This window comes from Syngnathoides biaculeatus, chromosome 20 (assembly GCF_019802595.1).
Source record: "Syngnathoides biaculeatus isolate LvHL_M chromosome 20, ASM1980259v1, whole genome shotgun sequence".
Taxonomy (NCBI): domain Eukaryota; kingdom Metazoa; phylum Chordata; class Actinopteri; order Syngnathiformes; family Syngnathidae; genus Syngnathoides; species Syngnathoides biaculeatus.
This window is the reverse complement of record NC_084659.1, coordinates 2,619,033-2,633,724: the sequence shown is the minus strand read 5'-3', so window position 1 is coordinate 2,633,724 and position 14,692 is coordinate 2,619,033. Positions and strand designations below refer to the sequence as shown.

The 14,692-nt window shown below is 44.2% G+C and overlaps 1 long non-coding RNA gene across 1 annotated transcript in view; it reads right to left on the bottom strand.

The window, feature by feature from the left end:
* Positions 1-556: 556 nt before the first annotated feature.
* LOC133493658 (uncharacterized) overlaps positions 557-14,692 on the bottom strand; it is a 38,003-nt gene continuing 23,867 nt past the window's right edge. The window contains exons 2-6 of the long non-coding RNA XR_009793089.1: positions 4,529-4,629; positions 1,851-1,934; positions 1,288-1,550; positions 1,087-1,215; positions 557-973 (exon numbers count right to left, since the gene is read on the bottom strand). This is a non-coding gene — a long non-coding RNA (uncharacterized LOC133493658). The remainder of the gene's footprint in view (positions 974-1,086; positions 1,216-1,287; positions 1,551-1,850; positions 1,935-4,528; positions 4,630-14,692) is intronic.

The window sequence follows — 14,692 nt, the reverse complement described above, 5'->3', positions numbered from 1 at the left end:
GGAAACTGTCAATGACGAATTCGTCTTTGGGTTATAATATACTATATTATGTGGCTTCTCGGTCTTCCTCTGGCTCTGGAAAGATCTCGCGCTAATATCAATGGTTTCTCCGTCGATATGCATGTAAATACCATTGAAATACCCCTCGCTGAAATACTTGAAGCCCTACTTTCTGCTTTTCAACGATATTTCACTGTTAGCTAAGAATGCGAGTGAGAAATCAGCCAGTAAATCGGACAGTTTCGCTCTATTCTTTTCTTGCTACGCCACCCTTTTTGCTAATTGTTTGTCTGACGTAGGCGCACGTGGCGTGACGTCACTTCAGGAGGCGTGGTTAAGTGCCCTGTACGGAGGGGTCAATTGTGTCCAATCTGTTGCATGCCAAGGAGTCGCAAAATGCTCCAGAAGCCATCAAAAACAATGTCAGAATTGGACAAATGCATCTAACAAACTGTAAATCCACATTTTGGGACAAACACAAGAAAAAGAGTAAGGTGAAAAGATTTTCAATAATAGCGAACCACACAGCACATGGGAACTCCAATGCTGACCTTCTGAATATAATGTTGTACAACTGCAGGCAAACTGGTGATGTAGGAGGCAGTTCATTCGTCAGGGTCATACTGATCTCCACTTTCTCACCATTACTTGTCATACTTTGCAGTACAGTCACCTTAATGTTCCATGTATCACCGTGCCGAGATTGCTTTATTTGTACTATATTTGATGTATGGTGTCAATGTGGAGACGGGCGGCACCTTGTTAGGAAGTCTTTGCGGCAGAAAGCGTATTCCTCCATGGAATCAGTGAACATTGCCCAGAGTTTGCTCGTGCTGGAATAGGAGGGCCGATCGAAGGCGACGGAACTCCATTGGTGGCTTGAAGTCCATGTGGTATTGGTACAGGACCGAAAGAGTGCGGGACAGGATACAAAAGAAGTTGACAGACAACTGAATAGGAGAGCCACTTGTTCCTGAAAAATTATCAGCAGCAGATTAATTTTTGACCTAACCATTAGTTGCAGCCATCATATCTATTTTTTTTTAATGAAGACTGGAACAAATGACATACTGATGAATGACATACCTCGTTCAGAATAAGCTACTGGGGCAGTTTTCTGCCGCCCTCGGCCAACCAACCTGGTCTTTGTGTCACGCAACACGAGGGTGGACCCAAATGTACGACTCCAGAGACAGCAGACAGTACAGAGGAAACCTTTATTCGGTCCAAGGTCTGAGATTAGGCAGACAGTCCAAACAATCAGAAGTAATAGTACGGCAGGCTTACGAGGGTGGTCAGTGGACAGGCATGGGTCGGTGCACGGAGAGCAGAAGTCAGGCAAACAGGTGTGCGGGAACGAGGCATCAAGGACGACGATCTAGCGAAGGACAAGTCGTCCCCCACGTCCTATCTATACTGGGCATCATCAACTGTAACACGGAGCAGGTGTGCTCTGACTGATTGGCTGGCCACGCCAGCCTGGGCAGGAAGCCAGGAGCATGACACTTTGCTTGTTCTGAAACCTTTGGTGCTGGCTCTCGAACCTGAATCTTGCAAGAGCAATGAGGATTACAAGTTGAACGTTAGCATGTCCCCCGATACATGTGATGGTTGTCTCATTTTAACTATTTTCAAATATTTTCATTCAGCAGACTGAGAAGTATCAAGCCGATTTGTTGGCCTTCTCTCGCTCTTCCAAATTCGTCCATTTGGCTCTGCTACATTTGAACTTAAGACGATTCCACATTTGAAATGACAATTCAGCATCTGGACTCTGGCTGGTTCACATTTGAGGTTTTAGCTATTGAACCTGTAGAACTTTGATAATAGCACAATTCAAGTTCGCTTACCCCAGGTGCAGCAATCTCCTGGCCATGTGCTCTGCCTCGAGATCTCGCACGTGCTCGGCTTGCCATTTTCCCTCGATGTTCTTTCTTTTCAGTGTATAAATATGCAAAGTAAACACACCAGAATTGAGTGTATGAAAATTACAATTACGCCAAAATTGACCCCTCCGTGGATATTGCGCAATCCGCGTCACTGACCAATCAGAGGCCAGAGATCTGCATAAACCAAAGCCCGTTTTTGCTCTAGGGTTAGGGTTAGGGCATTTTCTCAGACAACATTGCATGGTCCAGTATAGGTTTTGTTAGCGTTTTATCGCGTATTTGGGTTATTTAACAAAAAATATATGGTTAAGAGGTGTAGTCACGGACTTTGTAATAGTGACGACAGGTATCCTGAAAGGCTAGTTGGTGGAATTTGATTCGTACCCTTTCCAAAACCGAAGACCCTGTACAAAAAATGCCTTCGATGGATCAAACTTTGTGGAAGACCGCATCATCAACTAAATCCATCTAATATCAACCGGAACAGATATGTTTGCACGAAGGTATGCCCAATATTTGATTTTCAATACATGTCTCGTATAAATGAATTCGAAGTTCTTCGCTAGCATAACACTGCTGCGTGTGAACTATTGACACACTTATTCTTTGTTGAGCGATAATTTAGTGATGATCGGACTGCACAAACATGTCGTTTTCTTGCTGGCTTGCGGCCGAAGCTTAACCAGACTGTGTTTGCACGAAGATATGCCCTAAATTTGATTTTTAATACACGTCTCGTATAAATGAATGAGACGTTCTCCGCTAGCATAACACCGCTACGTGTGAACGATTGACACACTTATTCTTTGTTGAGCGATATTTAGCGATGATCGGACTGCACAAACATGTCGCTTTCTTGCTGGCTCGCGGCCGAAGCTTAACCAGACTGTGTTTGACTAAATTTGATTTTTAATACACGTCTCGTATAAATGAATGAGACGTTCTTCGCTAGCATAACACCGCTACGTGTGAACGATTGACACACTTATTCTTTGTTGAGCGATTATTTAGCGATGATCGGACTGGTACGTGTGAATGATTGAATGAAATCAGAAGCATGGCGTCTCTCTCAGTTCAGAATGTATTGTATTTAGAATCTATAATATATCGTTGATTTGAATGAAATCAGAAGCATGGCGTCTGTCTCAGTTAACAATGTATTGTATGTATTGTATTTGCCATTTTTTATGAATTGTTTGTCTTACCTCAGCGCACGTGCCGTGACGTCACTTCGGGAGGCATGGTTCAGTGCTCTGTACGGAGGGGTCAATTGTTCGATGCATCTGTCTTGCCTTAGGCCGTACTTGCGCATTTTACGTTCAAACTTGACACCTGTGTCCTATGCTAGGTTGCGAGCCTGAATTTACAAAACCAGGCCGCATTTTGCCCTATTTGCATTAACTGACAATGAGTCCTATTACTTTTGGAAGCCGACATCCTGTTTCCAACTATAGCAGCAGATAACAAATATTATGTGCTTATACTCGAAGTTATGTTACAATACAAACATTTTAATTCGTCTGCTCAAAAGCTTGCCCTTTCCTAAGTGGCTTTGTCACCAACAAAATCATTCCACGTTCAAACAAAACAGTACACCACAGTTGAAATACAGCATAACACACAAAAGACTGCAGTTTTACAAATTACAAATGAAATGAAGTAAAAATGCTTTCATTCTGAATTTAACAAACTCCGATGTTTATTTGAAATCCTACAACTTTATTAGCAAATTATTGGGAACTATTTTTTTTGTCGCGCATTAACCTGCCTAACTAAGGGCGCAAATTTTAAACCTGCAGTTTGAATTATAGCCGTTTGGTGGCAGCAAAGCCCAACTGTCAACAGCCTAGTCCCGGTGAACTCCATTTTTGACACATTTTTTTCCCATGGAGAAACATTTTTGAGAATACATCCATCAGTCCATCCATTTTCTTCACCGCTTACCCCCACAAGGGTCACGGGGAGTGCCGGACCCTATCCATGCTGTCAACGGGCAGGAGACAGGGTACACCCTGAACTGGTTGCCAGCCAATCGCAGGGCACATTGAGACAAACAGCCGCACTCACAATCACACCTAGGGGCAACTTAGAGTCTCCAGTTAATGTTGTATGTTTTTGGACTGTGGGAGGAAATCGGAGTGCCCGGAGGAAATCCACGCAGGCACAGGGAGAACATACAAACTCCACACAGGCTGGCCCAGGATTGAACCCGGGACCTCAGAACTGTGAGCCAAACGCTTTAACATGATCCACCGTGGCGCATGAGAATACCCTATAAGCAAAATATTACAGAAGTAGAAAAATAAGGATTTTCAAAATTCTTAAAAAAAAAATAAAATAAATAAAAATAAACACCGATAAACAATATTACTTGCAGTTTTGTGACTGAAATCTAATTTATAATGTCAGGATGAGTCAAATGTTTTTATTTCAACGCATTACTGAAAAATAGATTTTTGTTTCATGAAGAAATTAGGTATTGCATTAATTATGTGATCATATTGTGAGTCGCAAAATTGTGCTTTTGTAGTCATTTATAAATAGCTACATACTGTACAGTATAAAGCTTTTCTATCAATATTTTATTTGAAATTGAAATTGGTTTTTTTTGTTGACTATAAATTTTAAAAACTACTCACCCAAAATAAATTCTTGAGTCATGAAGTGCAGCATGGTGCGGGCTTCACATCCCGGCCTCGCTTGTGTGGCCTTTGCAGGTTTTCAGCTCTCCACCCACACCCTAAAAAACATGCAGATTACATGAATTGAAGACTTCAAATTAATTAATAAAAATGAATAAATAATCCTTAGAGTACATGATGCATTTTGTTCAAATAGTAATGCAAGCACATGCAAAGCATTTTCTTGAACAAATAGCCACAGAATTCTCAACACTGTTGACCTCTTGGGATTCTCGACTGCTTGATGGCACGATAGAGCAAATTGGCATGAAGATTTGAACCATGTGGAAAATAATTGGCTGAAAAATTTCATTTGGCTATCACTAGGAGTTGGACATGTTATCCATTGCACTATTAGCCTCATGATGGCTTCAAGCCCTACTCAAGCCCATCTTGAGGACTGTCACTGTTCCATGCAAATTTCAAAAGGACGAAGAAAATTATCTTCAGGGATTTGACCGGGAATTGAACCAGGGTTGCTGCAGCCACAGCGCAGAGTACTAACCACTATTTGATCACAGCTTCACCAGCCTGGCAAGGTTATCTCTGAATCTGTCGACGTGGGTGAAAATCTGGTGTATGCTGAGCCAGCACCAGTGAAATAATGTGAAAGGCTTTATAGATATTAAAGTGTCAATCAAGTGAATTGTCTCAACATCCATCCATCCATCCATCCATCCATCCATCCATTATCTACCGCTTTTCCGGGTCGGGTCGTTGGGGAAGTAGCTTCAGCAGGGATATCCAGACTTCCCTGCCACATCTTCCAGCTCTTCTGGAGGGATCCCGAGGCGTTCCCAAGCCAGCCGAGAGACATAGTCTCTCCAGCGTGTCCTGGGTCGTCCTCTGGGCCTCTTTCCAGTGGGACATGTCCGGAACACCTCACCAGGGAGGCGTCCAGGAGGCATCCGAATCAGATGCCCCACCTCATCTGGCTCCTCTCAATGCGGAGGAGTAGCAGCTCGACACTGAGCCCCTCCCTCTTTACCACAACGGACCGATACAAAGTCCGCATCACTGCAGACGCTGCACCGAAACGTCTGTCGATCTCCTGCTCCAATCTTCCCTCACTCGTGAACAAGACCCCAAGATACTTGAACTCCTCCACTTGGGGAAGGATCTCATCCCCGACTTGGAGAGGGCATGCCACCTTTTTCCAACTGATGACCATAGTCTCGGATTTGGAGGTGCTGATTCTCATGCCAGCCGCTTCACACTCGGCTGCGAATCGCTCCAGTGAGAGCTGGAGATCACGGCTTAATGAAGCTAACAGAACCACATCATCCGCAAAGAGCAGAGATGCGATGCTGAGGCCACCTAACTGGACACCCTCTACACCTCGGCTGGGCCTAGAAATTCTGTCCATAAAAGTTATGAACAAAATCATGACAAAGGGCAGTCTTGGCACAGTCCAACTCTTAGTGGAAACGAGTCCGACTTATTGCCGGCAATGCAGACCAAACTCTGACAGCGGTCATACAGGGACCGAACAACTCGTATCAGGGGATTCGGTTCCCCATACTCCCGGAGAACCCCCCCACAGGACTCCCCGAGGGACACGGTCGAATGCCTTCTCCAAGTCCACAAAACACATGTAGACTGGTTGGGGGAACTCCCATGCACCCTCAAGGATCCTGCTGAAAACCACATTGCTCCTCCTAAATCCAATCCAGACTTGACTTCCCAACGGACCCTACTCTCCAGTACCCCTGAGTAGACCTTACCAGGGAGGCTGAGGAGTGTGATCCCTCTATAGTTGGAACACATCCTCTGGTCACTCTCCTTGAAAAGGTGGACCACCACCCCAGTCTGTCAATCTAGAGCCACTGTCACCGATGTCCACGCAATGTTGCAGAGCTGTGTCAACCAGGACAGCCCCACAACATCCAGAGCCTTTAGGATCTCTGGGCGAATCTCATCCACTCCCGGGGCCCTGCCACCAAGGAGCTTTTAAACCACCTCGGTGACCTCAACCCCAGAGATAAAAGAGCCCACCTCAGAGCATCCAGACTCAGCTTCCTCGTGGGAAGGTGTGTTGGTGGAATTGAGGAGGTCTTCGAAGTATTCTCCCTACTGAGTCATAACATCCCGAGTTGAGGTCAGCAGCGCCCCGTCCCCAATATACACAGTGTTGACGGTGGACTGCTTCCCCCTCCTGAGACACCAGATGGTGGACCAGAATTTCCTCGAATCCCAGCAGACCCTCACAATACGTTTGGCCCTGCCACGTCCACCAGCAGGTGATGATCAGTTGACAGCTCCGCCCCTCTCTTCACCCGTGTGTCCAAGACATGTGGTCGCAAGTCCGATGACACGGCCACAGAGTCGAACTGCGACCTAGGGTGTCCTGGTGCTAAGTGGACATGTGAACACCCCTATGCTTGCTTATTGTTTGTTATGGACAATCCGTGATGAGCACAGAAGTCAATTAACAGAACACCACTCGAGTTCTAATCAGGGGGGCTGTTCTTACCAATCACACCCTTCCAGGTCTCACTGTCATTGCCCACGTGGGCATTGAAGTCCCCCAGCAGAATGATGGAGTTGCCAGAAGGGGCGCTCTCCAGCACTCCCTCTCAGGACTCCAAAAAGGGTGGGTTCTCTGCACTGCTGTTTGGTGCATAAGCACAAACAACAGTCAGGACCCATCCCCCTACCTGCAGGTGGAGGGATACTACCCTCTCATCAATAAATATACCCTCTGTTCCACTCTGGAGTTGCCCATGGGGAGGGCAACTCCAGAGTGGAACAGAGTCCAACTCCTCTCAAGAAGCGTGGTGTCAGAGCCCAAGTGGTGCGTAGAGGCGAGTCCGACTATATCTAGTCGGAACTTCTCGACCTCACGCACCAACTCGGGCTCCTTCCCTGCCAAAGAGGTGACATTCCATGTCCCTAGAGCTAGTTTCTGTCGTCGGGGATCGAATCACCTTTGGCAACTACACAGCTCACATTGCACCTGACCTGCACCTATGGCCCCTCTCACAGGTGGTGAGCCCATGGGAAGGGGGACCCATGTTACCCTTTCGGGCTGTGCCCGGCCGAGCCCCATGGGTGCAGGCCCGGGCACCAGGCGCTCTTCTTCAAGCCCCACCTCCAGGCCTTTCTCCAAAGGGGTGCCCTGGTGACCCGCGTCCGGGCAAGGGATACCAAGATCCAATTTCTCTAGCCATCATAGGGGGTTTTGGAGTCATACTTTGTCTGTTCCCTCACCTAGAACCTGTTTTGCCATGGGTCACCCTACAAGGGGCATGAAGCCCTAGACAACTTAGCTCTTTGGATAATGGGGACACACAAACCCCTCCACCATGATAAGGTGACGGCTTGAGGAGGGGTCATCTCAACATTTTACTTCATTTTAAAAATAATATATGATTTGATACAGATTACCATTCCAACTGATTTTATGTTCAAATTTTGTTTGGTGATGAAAAGCGACATTCATGTCCCTCTCCATATTATTATTTTGTTTCATAAAATATCCATCGATTTTCTTAGCCGTTTATCCTCATTAGGGTCACTGGAGCCAATCCCAGCTGTCAACAGGCAGGAGGTGGCGGACACCCTTAACTAGTTTCCAGCCAATTGCTAGGCACATGGAGACAGACAAAAGTCACCCTCACAATAACACCTACGGGCAATTTAGATTCTCCAATGAATGCATGTTTTGGGGATGTGGGAAGAAACCTGAGTGCCTGGAAAAACCCACGCAGGCAAGGGGAGAACATGTAAACTCCACACAGGTGGCGCAGGGATTGAACCCTGGCCCTCAGAACTATGAGGTAAACTCTTTACAGCTGCGCCAAAGTGTGCTTAATATTCAAGCCATAATTTATGAATCAGAATAGACTTGACCAACAAGCCATGGGTTACTTTGTGCTGGCACAGGTTATTACATAATTTCCAAATTCCCCTCCAACCACTACCATTTCTGAACAGCACTGTGCTTTGGCGGACCGGGTCATCTCCTCTGTCACCCACCAAACAGTGCCTATCACACGCCTCATCTCCGGCAATCACCATGAAACCATATTCCTCTTTGTCACACCTTCCGATGAAATAACTGCGGTTCCTGTTACTCTCTGGCTTCAAATTGAAAGACCACAGTAGATTGACTCATTGAACCATCACTTGATTGAGTTCTTATTGTCATCCCCCAATGCCTGATTTCTGATGTTAGAGCCTACAAAGACGCTCCACAAAAACAAGAGGCAAAGTAAAAACAAAAAACAGAAGCGAGGTCTCATAACTACGAGGCACAACTTGAATCATATATAAGGATTGACGAGGTGGCACAGAAACACTAGCTAGGAAAATATTATTATATTATAATGTTATAATATATATAACAAGAAGCTTCCATACACAATTCTGCAGTATCATCCAAAACAAACTAGCAACACAAAATGACAAACACACTACGTTCTCCAATAACACAACAGCAAGATCATAACTTGGTGTCTGAGTGACAGGTTGCTTTCCATCACCAATTTTATATGTCGTTTGAAATTCCTGATAGAAGCAAAAGTTTTCCTACACTGAGAACATTTCCACCATTCGTTGGCACTGTGACATGTCAAATCCCCTTCCAACTGTTCATCATCATTATCATGACCGTCTGTTTGTAATCTTCCTCTGTTGCACTCTCCATTACTTGAGTAGTTCCTGCTTGGAAGCTCTGCCCCTCGTCTCTTCTAGCTTTGACCTTCATTTTCACTTCGGTCGAGGTGGCTCATAGCAGCGCCGAGCCGGGCTGCTTTACGGCGTTGTCATCACTTGTGGCTGAGTGCGCCATTGTCGCCGCCGCCATTGGCGGTGTTGTTCATTGCAGATGGTGGCGGCTATGAACAATGCCGCGGACGGCGGCTATGAACAATGCTGCCAGCAATGGGGCACTCGGCTGCGTACAATGACAATGCCGTAAAGTGGCCCAGTTCAGTGCTGTGATAAGCCACCTCGGCGCCGAAAATGAACCACCCCCGGACGCAGCGCTGAAGTTGGTGAAGGCTGCCGCGTTGTGGCTCGCGGACGAACACGGCTTCGGGCAGGCTGGCTCATAACAGACATAAAGCCATGCTCGTCCGCAAGGCACGGTGCGGCAGCCTCCACCGGTGAGCCGGACACGGAAGCCGTCCGACGCGTACATCAAGACATTGAGCACCTCTGTCATACGTATGCGGAGCTTTTGTTACATTATGAGAGATGGATTACGTGGTCCGCCCCAAACTATTATGTTTTTTAGCGGCTGTTTAGGGGCGTCAGAATAACTCCTGAAAGGACCCACTTGTGTGTTTTTTTTCCCTTCATTCGTCTATCTCTCATTGTGTGGAAATTATTGGTAATTTGTATGGTCTCCCAAACAGTGTTTTGAATGGAATGAGACCCTTACGTGCTTGTAATGTATGTATAGTTAGACTAAATCTATCATTGTTTCCAAATTGCCCCTACGTGTGATTGTGAGTGCGGCTGTTTGTCTCCATGTGACCTGCAATTGGCTGGCAACCAGGTCAGGGTGTACCTTGCCTCCTGCCCGTTGACAGCTGGGATAGGCTCCAGCCCTCCCCGCGACCCTTGTGAGGATAAGCGACTAAGAAAATGGATGGAGGGATGAATGGATGTGTAGTTTGAGGAAACTGACCACGTTTTGGATGCACATTCCTTTGTGGATTATGTCGCACACAGATCAAACAAGCCCTACATAAAAAGTTTTTTGCATGCAAGTTAAATCTATGGATCATGTAATGCCTTTGTACCAGGGCTACCATTCCCTTCCAATGATTTTTTTGTATTTGATGTGTGTACTGCACATTTACATATGGCTATTTCTTTTGGTAATTGAACTCCTATGAGCAAATTTTGTAGTAGCTCTGCATGTGTCACTGTGTTCCCTGTAGTTGTCGCTATTCCTCTATTTTTCCAGTATTGTCTGTGTAGATTGTGATACCACCGTGAATACAGCAGCATCTGGTCTCAGATTGTTTAAGACTGTCCAATAAGATATTGTCTGTACAGTTCAGTCGTCCCAATCCAAATCTGGTTCTTTTTCAGTCCAATCAGGAACATTTCGTACTACCAGAACAAATTGTCCCAAACTCTTCCACTCCCGTTGTCATGACGTGTGAGGTGGTATCCATTCCTTGTGTAGTGCATTTAGTTTGTCAGTCAGTCTTGTTCCTGTCACCACAACTGATATACCATCTGAGTACGGATAATCATGATTTTGTCTGGTGTGGGCTGTTATAAGTTTATCTTATACTACATTGTCACATGCAATGAGTCACTTCCTACGTCATTTTGTGGTTGTTCAATCACGTCTTGAGCTGTTTGCAGCAAGAAATCTCCTGTTCTTGCGGGAGGTTTGTTTGGAAAATGTAAGGTGTAATAACAGAGCGCTGGATTCCCATTTTGTAAGATATTTAACTGTCCTCCCAGTAATTCCTTTTTTTGTTTCTTTTTACTTCTATTTTTCCTGTAAGAGAGGGAATTAAATGCAGTCCTAGTTTCAGCAAGCCATCAAAAAACGTATGGGACAAATTAAAAAGTTGCATTTTGGGAGCATTAGTTGTGACATTTTTGATGGGGAGATGGCTGCTCTCTTCCTCATCTGTGGCCACAATTATTAAATGTTTCGCATAAAGCTCCATAAATTTCTCCTTCCTCTGTCAGAAAGATGACTTTCTTTTTGTTATTTTGTAGCACTATTTCTACGTGTAGTGCTTGGTTAACGTAATATTACAGGTTGCCAGTCGGTTTGTCAACCCAATGTTTTTCAATCCATTATTTTATAGGATTATTTGAATTCACATGAATAGCATTTGTTTAATTGCCTTTGATACACACTCCCTGGAGTATGATCTTCAGGAATGCCACTGTTTGCTTTAAAACATGCAGTCATTCCAATTCTATATTCTTCAAAGTGTTCATTGTTATTTTATTTTGCTCTTCCAATGGCAGAACAATATGATTTTTTTCTAAATCTAGCAGAGGTGCGCGATATTAGCCCTTGAACTCCCTGCTGCTGTGAGAAAGTACTTTGCTGTCATCCAAATTTGTTGTACTTCCACATAATTTAAGTGGTAAGATTTTCTCAAGTCTTCCGTTCCCTGAACGACTTATGTTACATCAACTTTATGAGATGTGATACCTTTTATGGCCGTTTTCACATCATCTTGACTCCAGCCTCTTTTTTTTTTTTTGTTGTTGTTGTTGTTTTTTTTGTTTTTTGTGTGTGTGTTTCTCTTATTTTATCCTGCAGGATAACTATATATATTTTTTGTGTCATATATTTTGAGCTGGCAAGCAAAGTCATATTGTGTTATCCACAAATTTAGATGTTTTGTTTTCGTAGGACATTTGCTTTCTACAAACCTCTAGTCCTTACACATCATGATGATTATTTTTTTTCCAGATGTTGTGTTTCAACTATTTTGCTATTTATCAACTATTTTGCTATTTGTTTTTCCCCTGTTGGAGTCAGTGGTTCACCTCGGGTGACTATACTGACTTCCCCCTGAACAGCATGACAATTACATTCCATTTGAGGTAATTCTCAAGCTTCTACCACAAGTGGCGGAGAATTCTTACCTCTGCATCCTCAAACAGTTGTCACTCAATTTCCTGTTCAAATGAGGTAGCGAACCTCCACTCACACTTTTACACATGCACACGTTTCACGGAGCTCACGTACAGGACACATCTTGCCCTTTTCTCAGCTTTATAGACTAATTAGTCTGCTCGATAGTGACTAGTATTCTCGAGGTTTGGTTCTGCCACAGTCACCCAGACGCGCATTTACTCATTCCTCATGAGTGTGGGAGTTTCCTACTCACCAGAGATGTCTTCACTTCCTTCGGCTTCTCGTCAACCCTCAGCCTCCAGGCGCAAAAGGGAAAGGCTCTCAAGTGCCGTGGCCACGGTCTTTGCCTGGACGTCGACTCGGCCCCTGGAAACCTCAGGTATCTTGAGATCCGGCTTAAAGGACCAAGTAAATGTCAGGTTCACCAATCAGACATTCATTAAACAGGACAAAAAAGGAAGCAAAGACACCACCAGTTCAAGTCTCACGAGGAAAGAGGAGAGGAACTGTCTCATACAATTCACTGCACTCTCTGATTATCCTCTCCTCAGCACCTCTATTTATTTAGTTTTGAGACGCCCCTTATTTACATGAATGTTACAATAAGGAAATGACAAGCAAAACAATTTGAAACAAGGTGTACATGTTTGTTCATGTGCGTGTGCATGTGTGGAAGATAGCTGAATACATGTGTGGTCATCATTTCTTTAACAGGCAGCAGTTTTAACAGTTCTGATGATTAGATGTTTTTGTTCTTGCTATCTCCTGCTAGGAGGCTGCCACATTATCTAGGGCAGAGCAAAGCATTTCTTTATTGGAAGCAAATGTATGATAATTATGATCACAATTACCCCTACACATGTTCTCACCATGCCTGCATGGGATTTCTCTGGGCACTCCGGTTTCTTCCCACATCCCAAAAACATGCAACATTAATTGGAAACTCTAAATTGCCCCTAGGTGTGATTATGAGTGTGGTTGTTTGTCTCGATGTGCCCTGTGATTGGCTGGCAACCAGTTCAGGGTGTACCCTGTCTCCTGCCCCTTGAAAGCTGGGATAGTAGTTCTGAGGACAAAAATCTCTCACTAAAGGGGAAACACAGAAACAAAATGTCTGTCGTAAAATGCCCAATTCAAAAGTTATTTTTTCTTTTCTTGGCTGGTTCAGTTAAATCATGGTTGAGCAATTGATTTTTGCAAGGGGCCACATGAGAAACCAGAATTGTGTGAGAGGGCTGCACCATAACCACATAAGTCTCAACTTGCTCCCATTGTAAAATGTATTAAATTCTATATTTTGAATAGCTTGCACTGGTAATTGGAATAAAAGTACTCTGTCAATATTTATAGAAATAGGTCAAACAAGTCTTGTGTGAGATGTCAAATGAGAAAATACTCCAATAGAAGTAATACACAGACGCTGCGCGGATAGACTCCGGCACTCATGCAACCCTTGTGATCTCAAAATTGGATGGATAAATTCTGAATCCATCAATTTATTTGGAATCAAAGTATTCTGTCAATACAGTGCTACATCTAATTACAAAATTAATCCGTTCCGGAAGTCGTTTCGTAACCTGAATTTTTCGCAAGTAGAAGCGCATTTTACATGAAAATAGCGTAATCCGTTCCTAGCCCCCCGACCCTCTCCTTCAAAAATAAGTATTCAAAGTACCTAATGTCAACAATAATTAACAGATTATGTTCATTTACCTTTGCCACTGGGTGAATATGGGGTGAGAAGGGTGAGTGACAAGCAAAAGGCATCATGAGTGATGGAGGAGGAGCCGAGAGAAAACATGTATTAACGTATGCACGAAGACAACCTAATTCCATGAAAGTTTCTTGCGGCCTATAGTGAAGAAAGATTAATAAACTTGCAAAAAACACAAATGAAAACGTTTTCAATGTGCGTTAGCTTGTGATAGTGTCGTTAGCTTGTGATAGTGTGTGACAGTGTAAGCCTGATTCGGTGATAGTCGAGTGTCCAAGAGAGCAGCTCTGTTGTGCCACATATACCAAGATATAGGAAGTGCATCATGGGTAAAGAGTGACATCCCTCCTAGCAAATGGGATGCCAGGAAGATGCTACGTGATTACCAATAGGAGAGCAGCTTTATCACACCGCACAAACCAAGATACAGGATGTTTATGTTCGATGAAATTTGGGGAATCGGCACCTATTTTTTCCCTTCATATCCTGAATTTTCTTCGTATTTTGAGAATATTTTTCAGAGGAGGCGTTTTGAAACCTGAATTTTTCATTATCGAGACCTTCATCATTCCACTGTGTTTAAAGGAGAAATCCAGTGCTTTGCATGAACAGTGTATCCAATAGGTGAAGTAATATGTACCCTATTTTGACAATGTGATGCTGAATCCCCTCTCATTTAATAGTGTTTTGAGATTTTTGCGGACAATTATGAATTTTCATGGCCGCTGCCATTTTCGCGAGTCACATGATGTACATGGGTGTATGTGATGTGTACCGTGCCGTTCGAAGCGCTCGATTACATGGGACACCATTAAGCCCAGTTCTGATTTCTCTG